Source organism: Phoca vitulina, unplaced genomic scaffold (assembly GCF_004348235.1).
Source record: "Phoca vitulina isolate PV1807 unplaced genomic scaffold, GSC_HSeal_1.0 scaffold20, whole genome shotgun sequence".
Classification (NCBI taxonomy): Eukaryota; Metazoa; Chordata; class Mammalia; order Carnivora; family Phocidae; genus Phoca; species Phoca vitulina.
The window spans coordinates 39319463-39332872 of NW_022589723.1; the positions used below are offsets into that span (position 1 = coordinate 39319463).

The 13410-nt window shown below is 58.3% G+C and overlaps 1 protein-coding gene across 1 annotated transcript in view; it reads left to right on the plus strand.

Annotated features, from left to right (window-relative positions):
* The first annotated feature begins 1987 nt into the window (after positions 1-1987).
* Positions 1988-13410, plus strand: part of CSK (C-terminal Src kinase) — an 18672-nt gene continuing 7249 nt past the window's right edge. The window contains exon 1 of the mRNA XM_032417718.1: positions 1988-2141. The gene's annotated coding sequence lies outside the window, so the exon portion shown is untranslated. The remainder of the gene's footprint in view (positions 2142-13410) is intronic.

Below are 13410 nucleotides of genomic sequence, written 5' to 3' on the forward strand. Positions count from 1 at the left end.
ATTAATTTTTGAGAGAGAGAGAGAGTGCACGTGTGGAGGATGGGGGGCAGAGGGAGAGGGAGAGAGAATCTTAGGCAGACTCCACTGCCCAGCGCAGAGCCCAACCCCCGGCTTGATCTCAGGACAGTGAGAGCATGACCTGAGCCAAAATCAAGAGTTGAACGCTTGACTGCCTGTGCCACACCCAACTCATGCTCCTGGCGTTTGAGGCTCTTTGCACACTCAGCCACGCTGTCTCTCCAGCTCACTCTCCCACGGGCCCATTACTGTCCCTCTCATTCCTTCAGTCTGGGTACACTAGACTTTGCCAGTATGCCTCATTTCCCCCACCAGACAGTGCCCCTCCTCTCTGCCCACCCAGCCCCGACTCCTTCAGGGCCCAGTCCCTAAGAAGTGCCTTGACGCCTCCTACCTACACCAGTCTGGTCTCTCCTCCATCACTAACCCCTCCCCCCCACACACACAGCCACACACACTGTCTGCTCCTGTGGCTCAGAGCAGACCACTTCCCCGCTCCTCATTAACTGCGATATGTAACAGTGGTACTTAACTGAGGGCTGATCACGTGCCACACACTGCACACTAAGCACTTTAAATTATTTAACTCATTTCCTCACCACAAAACCTTAAGAAATTGGTGCTATTATTTCCCCCATTTTACCAAATGGGGAAACCATAGCGCAGAGAGTTTAAGTAACTTCCCGAAGGTCACACAGCTACTGCCAACAACCTCGTTGCCTCCAGGCCGAAAATAAAGCCAAGAAAGTCCCACAACTTCCTTGGATCTCTCCACCCTGCAGCTTGCAGAGACCCCATCTCCCACCACTCTCCTGAACCCACTCTGCAAATTGCAGCCATACTGAGCTATTTAGGGTTCCCCTAGCCTTCAAGGGTTCCCATCATTGCCTGCCTTTGTCCAGGCTGTTCCCCCACCTGGGGTCCCAGTTCTATTAAGCCTTCCCATTAGCCCTCCCCTCTTTCCTGCTTTCTGTGGCCCTCGGACACCACCTCTCCACCTTTATCAGCTGTTTCTTCGCACTTGTCTGTTGGCCTGTCGGTTATCCTGCTGAGAACCCCCTGACAGTAAGGTGAAGTGGCCCTTCTAGCGGACTTCAGAACAGAACGTGTCACGTTGTCACGTTGTCAGAGCCAGGAATCGTTTGAATGAAGGAGTGAATGAATGCTTACTAGTAGCTGCGAATGAGGCCTACTCTTCACTACAGATCCGAGGAGAGAGGCCCAGGTCCGGCCTCAATCGCTTCTACATCGGGGACTGGAGCCCAGAGAAGGCTCGGAGGTCGCCCCACGGCGGCCAGGTCGGCCCTCCCGGAGGGACCTTCGGGAGCCTTCAGCGCGGGCCGGCAGGTGGGGGCAGGGCGTGGGCGCGGACACACCCCCCGCAGTGCCCCCGGCGCCCGACAGGGGGCGCCACTCCTCCGGCCCACGCCCCGCCGCGCGCCGGGCAGGCCCCCTCGCGCAGGCGCGCTGCCGCGGGCGGAGGATCCGGGCCGCGCTTCCTCTCGCCAGGCCTGCGAGCTTCCTCCCAGCGGAGCCCCGGGCAAGCCGAGCTCGGCCGCCGCCGCCGCCACCACCGCCGCCCTCCCGCTCCCGCCCCACCCCGCACCCTGCCCGGGGGGCCTGCCGGGGTGGGGTCCGAGCGGGGCGACCGCCCGGCCGCGCCGCCGTCGGGGCCGGCCCCCGGCCAGCCGTCCCTCCCGCCCCAGCCAGCCTGTGGCCGCCAGAGCCTCCGGGGCGTGGAGCGCGGGGAGCCTCCGCGGCCCCCGATCCAGAGTCCGGGGCAGACCCCGGCGGCCGGCGCGACGTTCCAAACTCGAACCTCGGTGGCGGCGTTCGGAAGCGGAACTCTGCCGGGGCTGCGCCGGCTACATTGTTTCCTCCCCCCGACTCCCTCCCGCCCCCCTCCCCCCGCCTTTCTTCCCTCCCCGACCCGGGCCGCGCGGCCATCCCCCTGCCTCTGTCTGGCCGTCCCTCCTCCCCCTCTTTTCGCACCAATACCTCTTTGTACCGTACCCCCCGGGGACCCCTGCGCCCCTCCCCTCCCCCCTGGCCGCATGGACCGTCCCGCAGGCCGCTGATGCTGCCCGCAGCGAGGTGGCCCGGACCGCAGTGCCCCGAGAGAGGTGAGTGCCTGGAGGGCCTGGAGGAGGTGGGCGTCCGAATGCTTCCCGAGGGGGTGAGGTTGGAGGTCGCTCGTCCCGCTTCTGTTGCTTCCGTTGCAGCTGCGGTCACGTCCACTCCCCATCCCCCACGTCCCTTACCCCCCTCCTTCCCGGTTCGAATTCTCCCGGGAGTCACTGTCAGCCCGACTGGGAGGGGACCTCACCAGGGAGGTGCTGCCCTGTGAGCCCCGCGGACTTGTCTCAGGCCACTCCGAGTCTGTCCCCTCCTTGCCCCCCCCACCCCGGGGTTGGGGCTGGCTGGAGCCTGGAGGGAGGGGGGCAGCATAGGCCAGGGCTCTAGAGAATGGACACTTGGCCGTTCCCTGCCTCCCCAGGCCCTCCCTGCAGGTCCCTGGCCTGCCCTGTTCTGAACCCTCCCTCATTCCCCCACCGAGGAGCCAGCTGGCTCTTCTTAGGAAGCCCAGGGCCCAACCACCTCCCTTGAGCTTGCTAGAGGTTGAGCCTGTTGGCCTCCCAGAAGAGCAGGCCTAAGCCAAGGGACCTGTGACCCTTGGGTGGGGAAACAGGGCAGGGCCTCTATGTGGGTGGATGGGACACTGGGCATTAGGACCATGCCCCCATCTCCTGGCAGCCTGGTCATTTCATTCTCCCAGACTCCTCAGGGCCCAGGCCAGGTGTCAGGAAGAGGCGTGTCCAGCCACCAGATCCTTGGAGCTTAACTAGGGGTTCACCTCCCCTCCCATTTTGAGGACCAGTGTACTGAGGCTCAGAGGGGGGAGTTGCTACCCCAGGTCTCTGGCCGAGTCAGGCTGTCTGTCCTTTCCTCCTGTGCTCCGCCGAGCTGCACTGCTGTGGGTGGAGGGAAACCAGGCAGGTACCTTCACCCACCGAGGACCCAGGCCCCCAGCCTGACCCAAGGGACCTTGTGGGGTGAGCACGTGCTTCCCTACAGAGGGCTTCCGGCCCCAGCTCTGCCTGGGTCTGGGCTCAGGCAGCCCTGCTACTGCCCGTGGGATTTCCCCTTGGTACCTGAGGTGGGTCCCACCGATAGGGGATGTGGTGGGAGGGGGCGCCTTGTGTGGTGGGGCCCTGGTGCTGAGTTGAAACAGCCTGGTAGTCAGTCCCGCCCCAGGCCTCCCACACGTCTGGCCCAGCCAGCACTGGAGCAGCCGGGTTCAGAACATGGATGGGATCCACATGGGGAAGGTGAGAGCCCTGTTTCCACAGCCTTGGCATAGGAGCGTGGTCAGAGTGGGCGCACATAGGGCGCCTGTTCCAAGCTCCCCACCCTTTGGTGGTTCCAGTGTCTTTCGTGGTGGGACCCTCATAGGAACGGGGCAGAGGCAGCAGGAGGGAGGTTGGGAGTGTGGCAGGATCCTCATGCTCCCTGGAGGGTGGGCGGATCCCTGGAGGATGTTGAGCTATGTCTGGGCCCCCTTGGGGCCGCTGGTAGTTTTGTCCTGCTCAGGACTCTGCCCTTGATGTAGAGGTTTTTTTCCAGTTACCCCGACATGCATTGTGGAGGGGACCCAGATGTGGTGGGTCTATGAGGCTCCCCACTCCCGGCCCTAACTTCCTTTCCAGCCTGGGGGCCTGGGGCTGAGGCCTGAAGGTTGGACGCTTTTATACTGACTGTGAGCTGTATGGGTGCGACCCCAGGGTCCCAAGGCCTTTGTAGGAAAGGGTCTGGCTTTAGGCTAGCACAGGTGCAGAAATGCGTTTTTTATCTGGTGAGCTTGGTGCCTTCCTGCCTCTCAGAAGTGGCAGCTCTTCTCTCTGCGTTGGGTCAGGGGCAAGGAAGGACCAGATGATCGTCTCCAGGGCTGCTGCCAGGGGCACCTGGCCCCGAGAGGCTGAGCCACCATGGAGCAGCCCAGAGTACAGGCAGGGGCTGAGGCCCAGGATTCACAGTGTGTGATGCAGGTGCCCGAGCAAGCTGCCAGGAGGCCTCAGCGGGCAGAACGGCCTGGGTCCAGTTCCGGGCTCTATCTTTTGAGGCATTTTGAAGCCTTGACACATAGTCCCCAGAGAAAGAGGTGCTTGGTCCAGGAAGGAGAAGGTAGGGAGAGCCCCGCACGTGCCTGACGGGCTCTTCCGTATCAGAAAGGCTGTCCCGTGGAAGATGTCCCAGATGTCAGGGCCGGATCTGGGGGGCAGTCAGGTCCCACGGAAGCAAATCTGAGCTCAGGAGAAAACTATGTGCGTGTTACTTTCTTAATGCAGAAAGTAACAACATAGCGCTACAGGAAATGTAGAAAACGACACAAGAATCACAGTTTGTTCGTCAGAGGAGCTACTCTTCTCATTTTGGAGTTCCCTCCCTGTCTTTTCCTGATTTTTGTTTCCTTCCTTGCTGTTGTCATTTGAATATGCGCACCATGACACCTTTTTTCCTTTCAGTTCTCTGTCTCTGAGCATTTTCTCGTGTTGCCCACACAAGGTGGAACTCTGCCCGGGGAACTTCGCCTCCGAGAAGCTGCGCCCTATTCCAAACCGCTCGGCTGCAGCAGGCTCCCCCAAGCCCCCTGACTAATAGGCTCGCTGTTTCACCTGTCACCGTGACAGCGGGTGGGACCACAGGCCCCCAGAGCAGCCTGGTGTATGGCAAAGAGTGGGCAGCTTGGCACCCAGCCCATGTGGTTCCAGGCCCAGCCACACCATTCAGGCTGGTCACCTCCGAGATGGGGTTCCTTTATGTACACCACGGGATGGCCATTCCTGGGCTAGAGGGGAATATGAGAAGAATCCGAACTAACTAACCAAGGTACTAGAAAGTACCTGGCACCGCCCCTAGCCTTCAGTAAGCACTTTGTGAGGAGAGGTTGGTGTTGTTCACCGAGCACCCACGGCGGGCCGCCTCGTTGTGTGGGGACCATGCCTGGGCCAGGGTTGGCTGGTGGCTCACCCAGCAGAGGGCTGGTCTTGGCCCGTGGAGCCCTACGCTGGCCAGTGCCCTGTCCCACCTCCTTGCCTTCTCCCCTCCCCATCACCATGTGATTGGCTGCTCCAGGACACGAACCTGACCCTCCCCATTCCCCTTTGGTCTCCAGGCACCAGAGCTGACTGGACAAGGCCTCTCCTCTGAGAGCCTGGCTGCCTCCTGCCCCAGGCCAGCTTCATCTACTTCCTAGGCCACCCCAAATTTCCCTAGAGGAGCCAGAGGCCTACTTTCCCTGGGAAAACCACGACTTGGGCAAAGAGCCCAGGCATCCTGAGCCCCAACCCAGGGATGGCATGCCAGCCTCATTGCCCTACCCTCTCCCAGTGGTGTGGGGGGTGGTGGGGGGAGGGTTTCTGGCCTAGCAGTTGGAAAGGGAGCATAGCGGTCCACAAATCACTGGGGAGGTCTTGTGTGTAGCGGGCTCCTCTTCGGCAGGGGGTACGTGGGTCTGACCTGAGTGCATACTGCTGTGACACCCCCTTTCTTCCTCTCGTTCTGCTTCTGTGGAGGCCAGAGTAACTGGGAGTGCCCTCCTGGGGCCACGCCGCGGGCAGTAGGAGGAAAGCAGTCTCAACTTGGCGCTCCTGGGGCCTGAGAGACCATAGCCCCAGATGACCCTAGGGTAGCCCAGGACTAACCTAGGCCGGAGGTCCTCCCCCAGGGGGCCCATTCGGTGCAGAGATCCCTCAGGCACAGGACCTCAGATTCTAGCTGCTAGATGTTCGCCTGTGGAGTGTCTCCCTCTTCCCTGGTCTTGGCGCAGGGGAAGTGGGCATTACAACTGCCCTCCTGTCCCACAGCTTGGGCTGGGATGAGGTCACAGGGTGGGGTCCCCTCCAAGATGCTGGCCTGGCTGGGGCAAGCCCTTTGGGTGTTTCTCGGTCCCCCCGCCTTGGTTGGGGACAGGATGGGTGGAGGAGCAGGCTGCCCCCCACGCCGGGCAGGGAGCACTGCCTCCCTCCCTCCCTCTCCTGTGGGTCCCTTCATTCGAGGGCTGGAAATAGAATCCGCTAAGTAATGATTAAAGTCAAATTCAGACCTAAAAATAAAGAGCTGGTGAAGGAAGAGCTAGTGTGCTCCCTGCGTGGCTGAGGGGAGAAGCGAGCAGGGCGAGGCTAGTTTTGGGGGCCAAACCCCCGGGGGCTTCCCGGGAGAGGCCAAACCCCACTGGGGGATCGGGAGTCCTCCACCAATGGGGGGCATCTCTTTTATCCATCACCAGTGGGGCAGACTGGCCACCCCAGAGAGAGAATCCCATTTTTGCCCTGGGGAGGCGGAGGCCCAGAATGGGGAAGTGTTTTGTCCAGCCACTGTCTAAGAGCTCCCCTTGGCAGGCGTCCAGGGACCTGAGGGCCCCACACAGCCCAGCTCGTCCTTTCTGCCTGCTCAGTTTCTCTTCCTGGTTTTGAGGTACTGCGATGAGAGGAGCTTCTCATCACACACTAGCTATGCACGCCCCGGCGGTGCTGGGCCTCCAACCGCAGCTTCCCTCCGTCCCCCTGCCCCCCCACCCCCGCCCCTTCCGTGATCAGGGCCCAGAGCTGCAGGAACAAGCAGAAGAGAGGCACCCGCCCCCCCGCCCCGTCCTGCTCTCCGCACAGTTGGAAGCCCTGTCGCTGGGTGAAAATCTGGGTGTCATCTGACACCTGCCCACCCTGCCTGCTGCTTCTCAGCCTTGCCCAGCCCCGCACCCAGTTTCTGCTGGCCCTGGGGACCTGTGCCGGCGTCCTGTGCCGTCCCTGCCGCAGGGAGACTGAAGGGGAGAAGGGAGAAGGAAGCCCAAGAGCTCCTCTGCCGGGCAGCAGAGACCAGACTCAGAGAGGAGTCAGGGGAGGCCTGTGGTTCGACTTCCTGGCAGGGCTGGTGGGAGCTCAGAAGCTGGGGGATCTGCGTAGGCTGGAGCAGCCAGGAGGACTTCCTGGAGGGGAAAGGCCATGAAAACCAAGAAGCGTTTGAGCTCCTTGCTTGGAGTTTCTGCCTTCCCTGTGGTTGCTGGCTTCTGTAGTTGCTAGATGGCCATGGACAAACTCTTGGCCTCTTCGTGCAAAGCAGAATATGGCAGACGAGCAAGGAGTGGGTACACGAGTGTAACCTCTGCTTCCCAGAGCAGGAGGGCCAGGCTCTAGGCAGACCTCCCTTCAGCTGCCTGCTCTCACCTAGCTGCCTGTTTTCGGAGTGTCATCCGTCCTGCCCAAGGAGAGGCTGGGGGTTTTTCTCCTGACCAAGTTTAGACAGATCTGAGTTCAAATCCTTGCTCTACCCCCCTTGGAAGCTGGGTAAGCCTGGTTCCTCCTCCGTCAAACAGAGATCAACAGTAAAACCTCACCGGGGTTTTTGAGGATTAAGTAACTAACACAGGGTTGGGTCAGTGGGCTGTCATTCCCATGCTTTCCTTCCCATGGTCTTGTGCCCATTTCATTTCATTTTCGTTACCCATCCTACTAGGGGAGGGTGTTGATAACCTTCTTGTCCCTCAGGTGGGTAGCAAGACCGTAAGTCCTTTGTGTTGGGCCCCCATAGCTTTACCTTTTGATCTGTGTGTTCTATGGGCCCCAGTTCTGAGATGGGGAGACCAAGAATCTGGGGGCCAAAGTTCTAGGCAGTTCATGGGCCTCTGGGCCTCAGTCCCCCCACCTGTAATGTGCATAGGAGACTTCAGGATGAAGGACAAGGACACTCATGATTTTTAAGTCATCGTTGGAGGTCAGTGCTGAGAAGCTGTATGTAAGTGTAGGCAAATAACCATGCAAAGCCTGCAGCCCGTGCTGGGGGGCAGGGGGACAGAGGCCTGTGTTAGGGCCCTGGGGAAGCCCCAAGTCCCTGCTGCCCAGTGCATGTAGGTAATTAGGCTCGTGAGCGGTAATTAGAAACCTTTCTGGGCCAGGAGTGTCAGCCTCAAGCCGCAGTGGTGCCTGGGGGAGGCGGCTTCCCATTAGCCTTTTCTAACTCCAGCCCCTACCTCTCCCAAACCACTAGATGGGATTTCCCGTCCCAAGAGCCACTGGGGGCAGGAAAAAGGCAGTGAGTTGCTATAATTTCGTATTAAACATTTTTTAGCTATTAACTCACCCCTACCCTTAGGGCAGGGGTGCTGAAGACTGAGGGAGGCCTAGGGTGAGTGGGGAGGGGGGTCAGGCAGCACACACTGGAGCCAAAGTGGGGCCAATCTTCCAGCCCTTCCTTGATCCCCAGAGACGTTTAGGCATCTCGGAGGGTCTTGTGCCCAATTCTGCAGTGCCTGACCCTGAGACGTGTGTGCGGTGGGTATGCTGAGGGCTCTGGGCCGCCTGCCAGGGTCAGCAGGCACCCTCCAGCCCCACAGCCTGGTGTGTGGCCAGGGGCACCGCGGTGCCCTCAGCCTGAGTGTCCTTTGCGGAACCAGAGGTGGGGCCGATCATACTGCTGCCAAACCAGCCCAACTGCTGGCCGCCCCGCCCTCCTCAGGTGCGCGCACTGCCCTTTCCGAGGGGCGTGCCTATATCGGAAGCTCAATTTTGCCTGTTATCTGTCCTGTGACCTGTCAGAACTTCCGGGCTGCTTCAGAGCCTCTGTGGATCCCCACCCTGAGCCACCTTCTGCCTTAATTAACTCTTCCATACCAGTTTTGGAAGCTTAATCCTGGCCTGGTCTAGCACACCCCTACTCCCAATTGCTTCCACTGAAATCCTCCGGGTTCCAGCTCCCCTCCCCTTCTTCCTGGAAACTTTCCAGGGTTGCCCTTGTCTCTCTTGTCTGTGGGGGCACCGAGCACCCCTGGCCATGATTGACTATCTGGTAGCCAGGAGGACAGAAGCAGGGCCGCATTTTGGCGGTGGCCTTGGGCGGGGCCCAGAGGGGAGACATGAGTGGGGTTCTTAGAGCCCCTTGGGGTCCCATGGGTCCTTTCCTCCTATCCATCCTGGCTCCCCGAGCATGGGGCTGGGCGCACAGGGAGGCTCCAGGAACCCTGGCTCGAAGAATGAGAAGGCAGGGTGAACCTTCCTGTTGCTCCGGCAGCTGCCCCTGCCCCCCAGACGCTCCAGCTGGGTCCTGTGGCAGAACCAAAGTCTCTGGGGGCCACGGCCCCGAGTTCCCCCAGGTCTCTTGTGCACTTCCCTTTTCAGTGGGTATTTTTAGCTGGGTGTAAACAGTTACTGAAGGCTCCCACGCCCCATTGGGCAGTGGAGTTTTGGTGAGGGGGGCAGGGCAGGAGCCCCTTGACCTGCCCTGGCCTTCGGCACATGCTAGGCCGGGGGGGGGGGGGGGGGGGGGGCCCGTCTACAGCTGCCCCCAGGGCAGGGAAAGGGCAGCGCGGGAGTTTTTGTGCTCCCAGTTCTCCTTTCTTCCCCCCTCCCTGCCAGCGCAGGCTACCAAGAAAGGCCTGCCTGAGGCCGCAGCCACTGACCTCAGTGCTTGGGCACAAAGCCCAGCCTGTTCCCGGGACCCCAGCACAAGGACTGCTGGGAGCAGGGTTTGGGGCAGGAAGTCCGAGCGAAGCGCTGACTTCACAGAGTTCCAAAGCCGCATGTCCCCTGTCCTCGGCGGGTGTGCTGACCACTGCTGTCCCTTGGGGGTTAAATACAGTCCCGTCAGTTAGGGGACCTTGGTGTGGCGCAGCCGACCTAGCTTCCTCCTTTCCTTTGTTGCTTCATTCATTCATTCGGCTCCTTTACTGAGCAGCCACTCTGGGCTCAGCCCCTGCTGGGGACATGAGTCAGCTCCCCGCCTTCCCCCCACAGAGCTCCCAGGCCAGGATCAGTGAGGTTCTCGCTGGAGCGTGGGGTGTGTGAGAGATGCTGTGGAGGTCCTGGAGCCCGGCCGGCACAGCTGGGGAACCAAGGAAGGCTCCTGGCGGCGGAGGGGGTCAAAAAGTGATTTATTTTCAATCTTATTTTTAGGGGGAAGTTAGTAATAGATACATGCGGTTTTCAAAAAAAAAAAAAAAAATCCAAAAGGACAAAATAGCAAATACACAGTGGAAAGTAATTTTCTCTTAAACTTGACTCCCCCCCCCCCCCTTCCCATCCCAGAGACGACTCGTGTTGCCAGTTTCCTCTGTCTTTCAAAGATAATCTCTGCGTATCTGAGTTTAGGGATGACTTGTATGTCCCCTGAAAAACACAACTTGTAACATGCCATGGATGAGGTCCTGCACCTTGTCTTTTTTCATAGCCTCCTATTTGGAGTTTTTCAAACCTACTGAAAAGCTGAAATAAGGCGCCTGGCCTGCACTGTGGGTGGAGCGTGGGACTCTTGATCTTGGGGTCGTGAGTTTGAGCCCCACGTTGGGTGTAGAGATTACTTAAAAAAAAATAATAATAATAGGGGCGCCTGAGTGGCCCAGTTGGTTGAGCGTTGGGACTCTTGATTTCCACTCAGGTTGTGATCTCGGGGCTGTGAGATCGAGCCCCGCTTCTGGCTCTGCACTTGGCGGGGAATCTGCTTGTCCCTCTCCCTACCCCCACTCGTGTGGCTCTCACTCTCTCTGAAATAAATAAATAAAATTTTTAAAAATAATAAAAATTATCATAAAAAGCTAAAATAATAGTATAATGAATACCCATATATCCTTTACCCAGATTCACCAGGTCTTAACATTTGGGTGCGTTTGATTTACCTCTTTTGTATACCTAGACGTGTATATGTGGGGTTTGTTGCTGGTTTTTTGAGTGTTGGTTACAGGCATCATATCTTTCATTTCTCAGTACTTCAGCATGCACCTCTTACATAATCACAGTACCATGATCACACTTAAGAAAATTGATGTTAAAATTCCCTAATATTACCTAACATTTCCATTTTCCCAGCTGTCATCAAATGATTTTTATACCTACTATTTTTTTCCCCTGAGCCAGAATCCAGTTCAGGATCACTCATTGAATCTTGTTGTCATGTTACTTTCTCCCTTTTTTCCAGCTTTATGGAGATGTAATTGACATAACGTTGTGTGAGTTTAAGGTGTATGGCGTGGTGACTTCATGTATGTGTGTTGCTAAACAGTTACCGCAGTAAGGTTGGTTAACACCTCCTCACCTTGTGTAAATGCCATTTTGTTAATGTGTCCTGTGTCTCTAGTGTCCTGTTTAATCGAGAATATTCCCCAGCCTCTGTTCATTTGTTTTGTCTTTTTTTTTTTAAAGATTTTATTTACTTATTTGACAGAGAGAGCACACAAGCAGTGGGGAGCGGCAGGCAGAGGGAGAGAGAGAAGCAGGCTCTCTGCTGAGCAAGGAGCCCGATGCGGGGCTTGATCCCCGGATCCTGGGATCACGACCTGAGCTGAAGGCAGACGCTTAACCAACTAAGCCACCCAGGCATCCCATTTGTTTTGTCTTTTATGACATTAACTTCGGGAGTCCGGGCCAGTTGTCAAGGCTGTGCCTGATCGCATCCTCCTGATTTGAGTCAGGTTGACAGGCTCTGCGGGAATCGCACCCCGAGGACGCTGTGCCCCCCTCCATGCGTCCCAGCAGGAGGCACTCAGTGTCATTTCTTTCATGATGGGTGATGCTTAATCCGATCGCGTGGTTAACAAGATATCTGCCCGATGTACCTATCGTGCAGGTGCTGCTGCTGCTTTCTGATTAATCTGTGGGGTGGTCCCTGCAAGACGTGTCACTGTTTCGTTCCCCCCAGAAGCTTTTCCTTCAGCGACTTGAGCTGGCTTTTTGCCGTTTCTGCTTGCTCTGTCATATGGGTGCTCTGTGTCAGCACCTAAAGGTCTGTTCAGGCTCCATCACCGCTGGAACTGTCATTCCCTCTTAGGGGTATCTGGCTCTTCATTTACTTGGTCCCTCATCGATGGACATAAAGATCGTTTCCCGATCTCTTGCTGCCACAGACAGGGATTTTGTAGGCACTCGTGAAACAGAAGCAATTCCTCAGCTGTGCGCCGGAGGTTGGGAGGAAGGAAGTTGCTTGGGTAGAGAAGAGGGAGGGAGTGGAGAAGGAACGCCAGGCAGGGAGGTGGGAACAGCAGGTGGGACACAGGGCTGGCTGAGGTGCTGGAGAACCAGCAAGGGTCCCAGAAAAGTCAAGTGACTTTCCCAAGGTCATACACACAGCAAATTGGTGGCAAAGCCAGAAACAGGAGCAGTGTTCTCGCACTGCCTCCCCAAAGTGGCCTGAAAGCAGGCTCCCATAACCCCAAAAGGACCCAGGTGTGCCTGGCCCAGGCAGGACTAGAGGCCTAGGTTCACAGTAGCCCCTCCCAGCTGTTCTGGCTCTTCCTCTTTGGCCTGGAGGGGGTTGGCCCCTGGCCTGCAGGAGGGAGACCGCTGAGCCACCCGGGGCTCGTGACTTCACCAGGGAGGGGCTGTCAGAGAGCCCACGGCTTACGCTCAGCATTTCTATGCAAAGGCAGGTCCTGCTCCTGGTGCGGGAGGTGCCCACTCCAGTCTCCAGAGCAGCCCTGGCTGCTGCGGGGTATCGCCAACCCATTGTACAGATGGAGAAACCAGGTCCTGAAGTTTTAGCCAGTAGAAGAAAGGGGAGGGGTCAGCTCCTTCCCCTGCTTTCCGAATCTATGGTTGTCAGAGCGCAGCCCCTTGAGGAAGCCCCCCTCCCCGTGACCACTGCAGCCGGGCTTGCGCCTCCTCTGGGCCCCGCTTGCTTCTCTCCTCCGCGGCACTCTCTGCGGCCCACGGCAGCTCCTGGGACATGGTGCGGGGAGCCCGGGCGTCTGACAACCTGAGTGGGACGGGATGCTCACTTGAGGTGTAAACCTCAGGCAAGGCCACCTTGCCTCTTTGACCTTGCTCAGGGTCCTCGTCTATAAAATGGGGGTAAGAATAGCCTCCGTCGTTAGAGGATTGGATGAGCCATAGCGTGCCAAGGACAGGGCCTGGCACAGAATGAGTGCTCAGAAAACAGGGCCTGTTATTATTTGTATTATTATCATCAAGTCTGTGGGGAGGTGGCGGCAGCAGCTGCAGGCGGGGAAGGGTGTGTTTGCAAACTGACAGCCGGCGGGTGGGGTGACTAACAGTGCCCCAGCCTCCATGCCTGCTCTGGTGGTGCAGTGGTGGTGAGTTTGGGGAGGGAGGGGGAGGCATGGGGGTGTGGAAAGCTAGCAGAGCCCCTGTTCAGAAGGGCCTGAAGGTCAGGGACCCAGCCAAGCCCAGTGGAACCCTCATTCGGGTTCTGGGCAATCACCCCTAACTAGCTATATGACTTCACACAAGTTGTTCAACCTCGTGAGCCTCAGTTTCTGCTTCTATAAAATGGGGGTAAGAAGAGCTCACAGCTCACCACCGTTTGTGGACCACAAGAACCCAGCAGGTGGTTCCTGTCTCCAACTCAGACGTGTGAATGTGTTTGATCGGGGGGGGGGGGGGGGGGGGGGGGGGG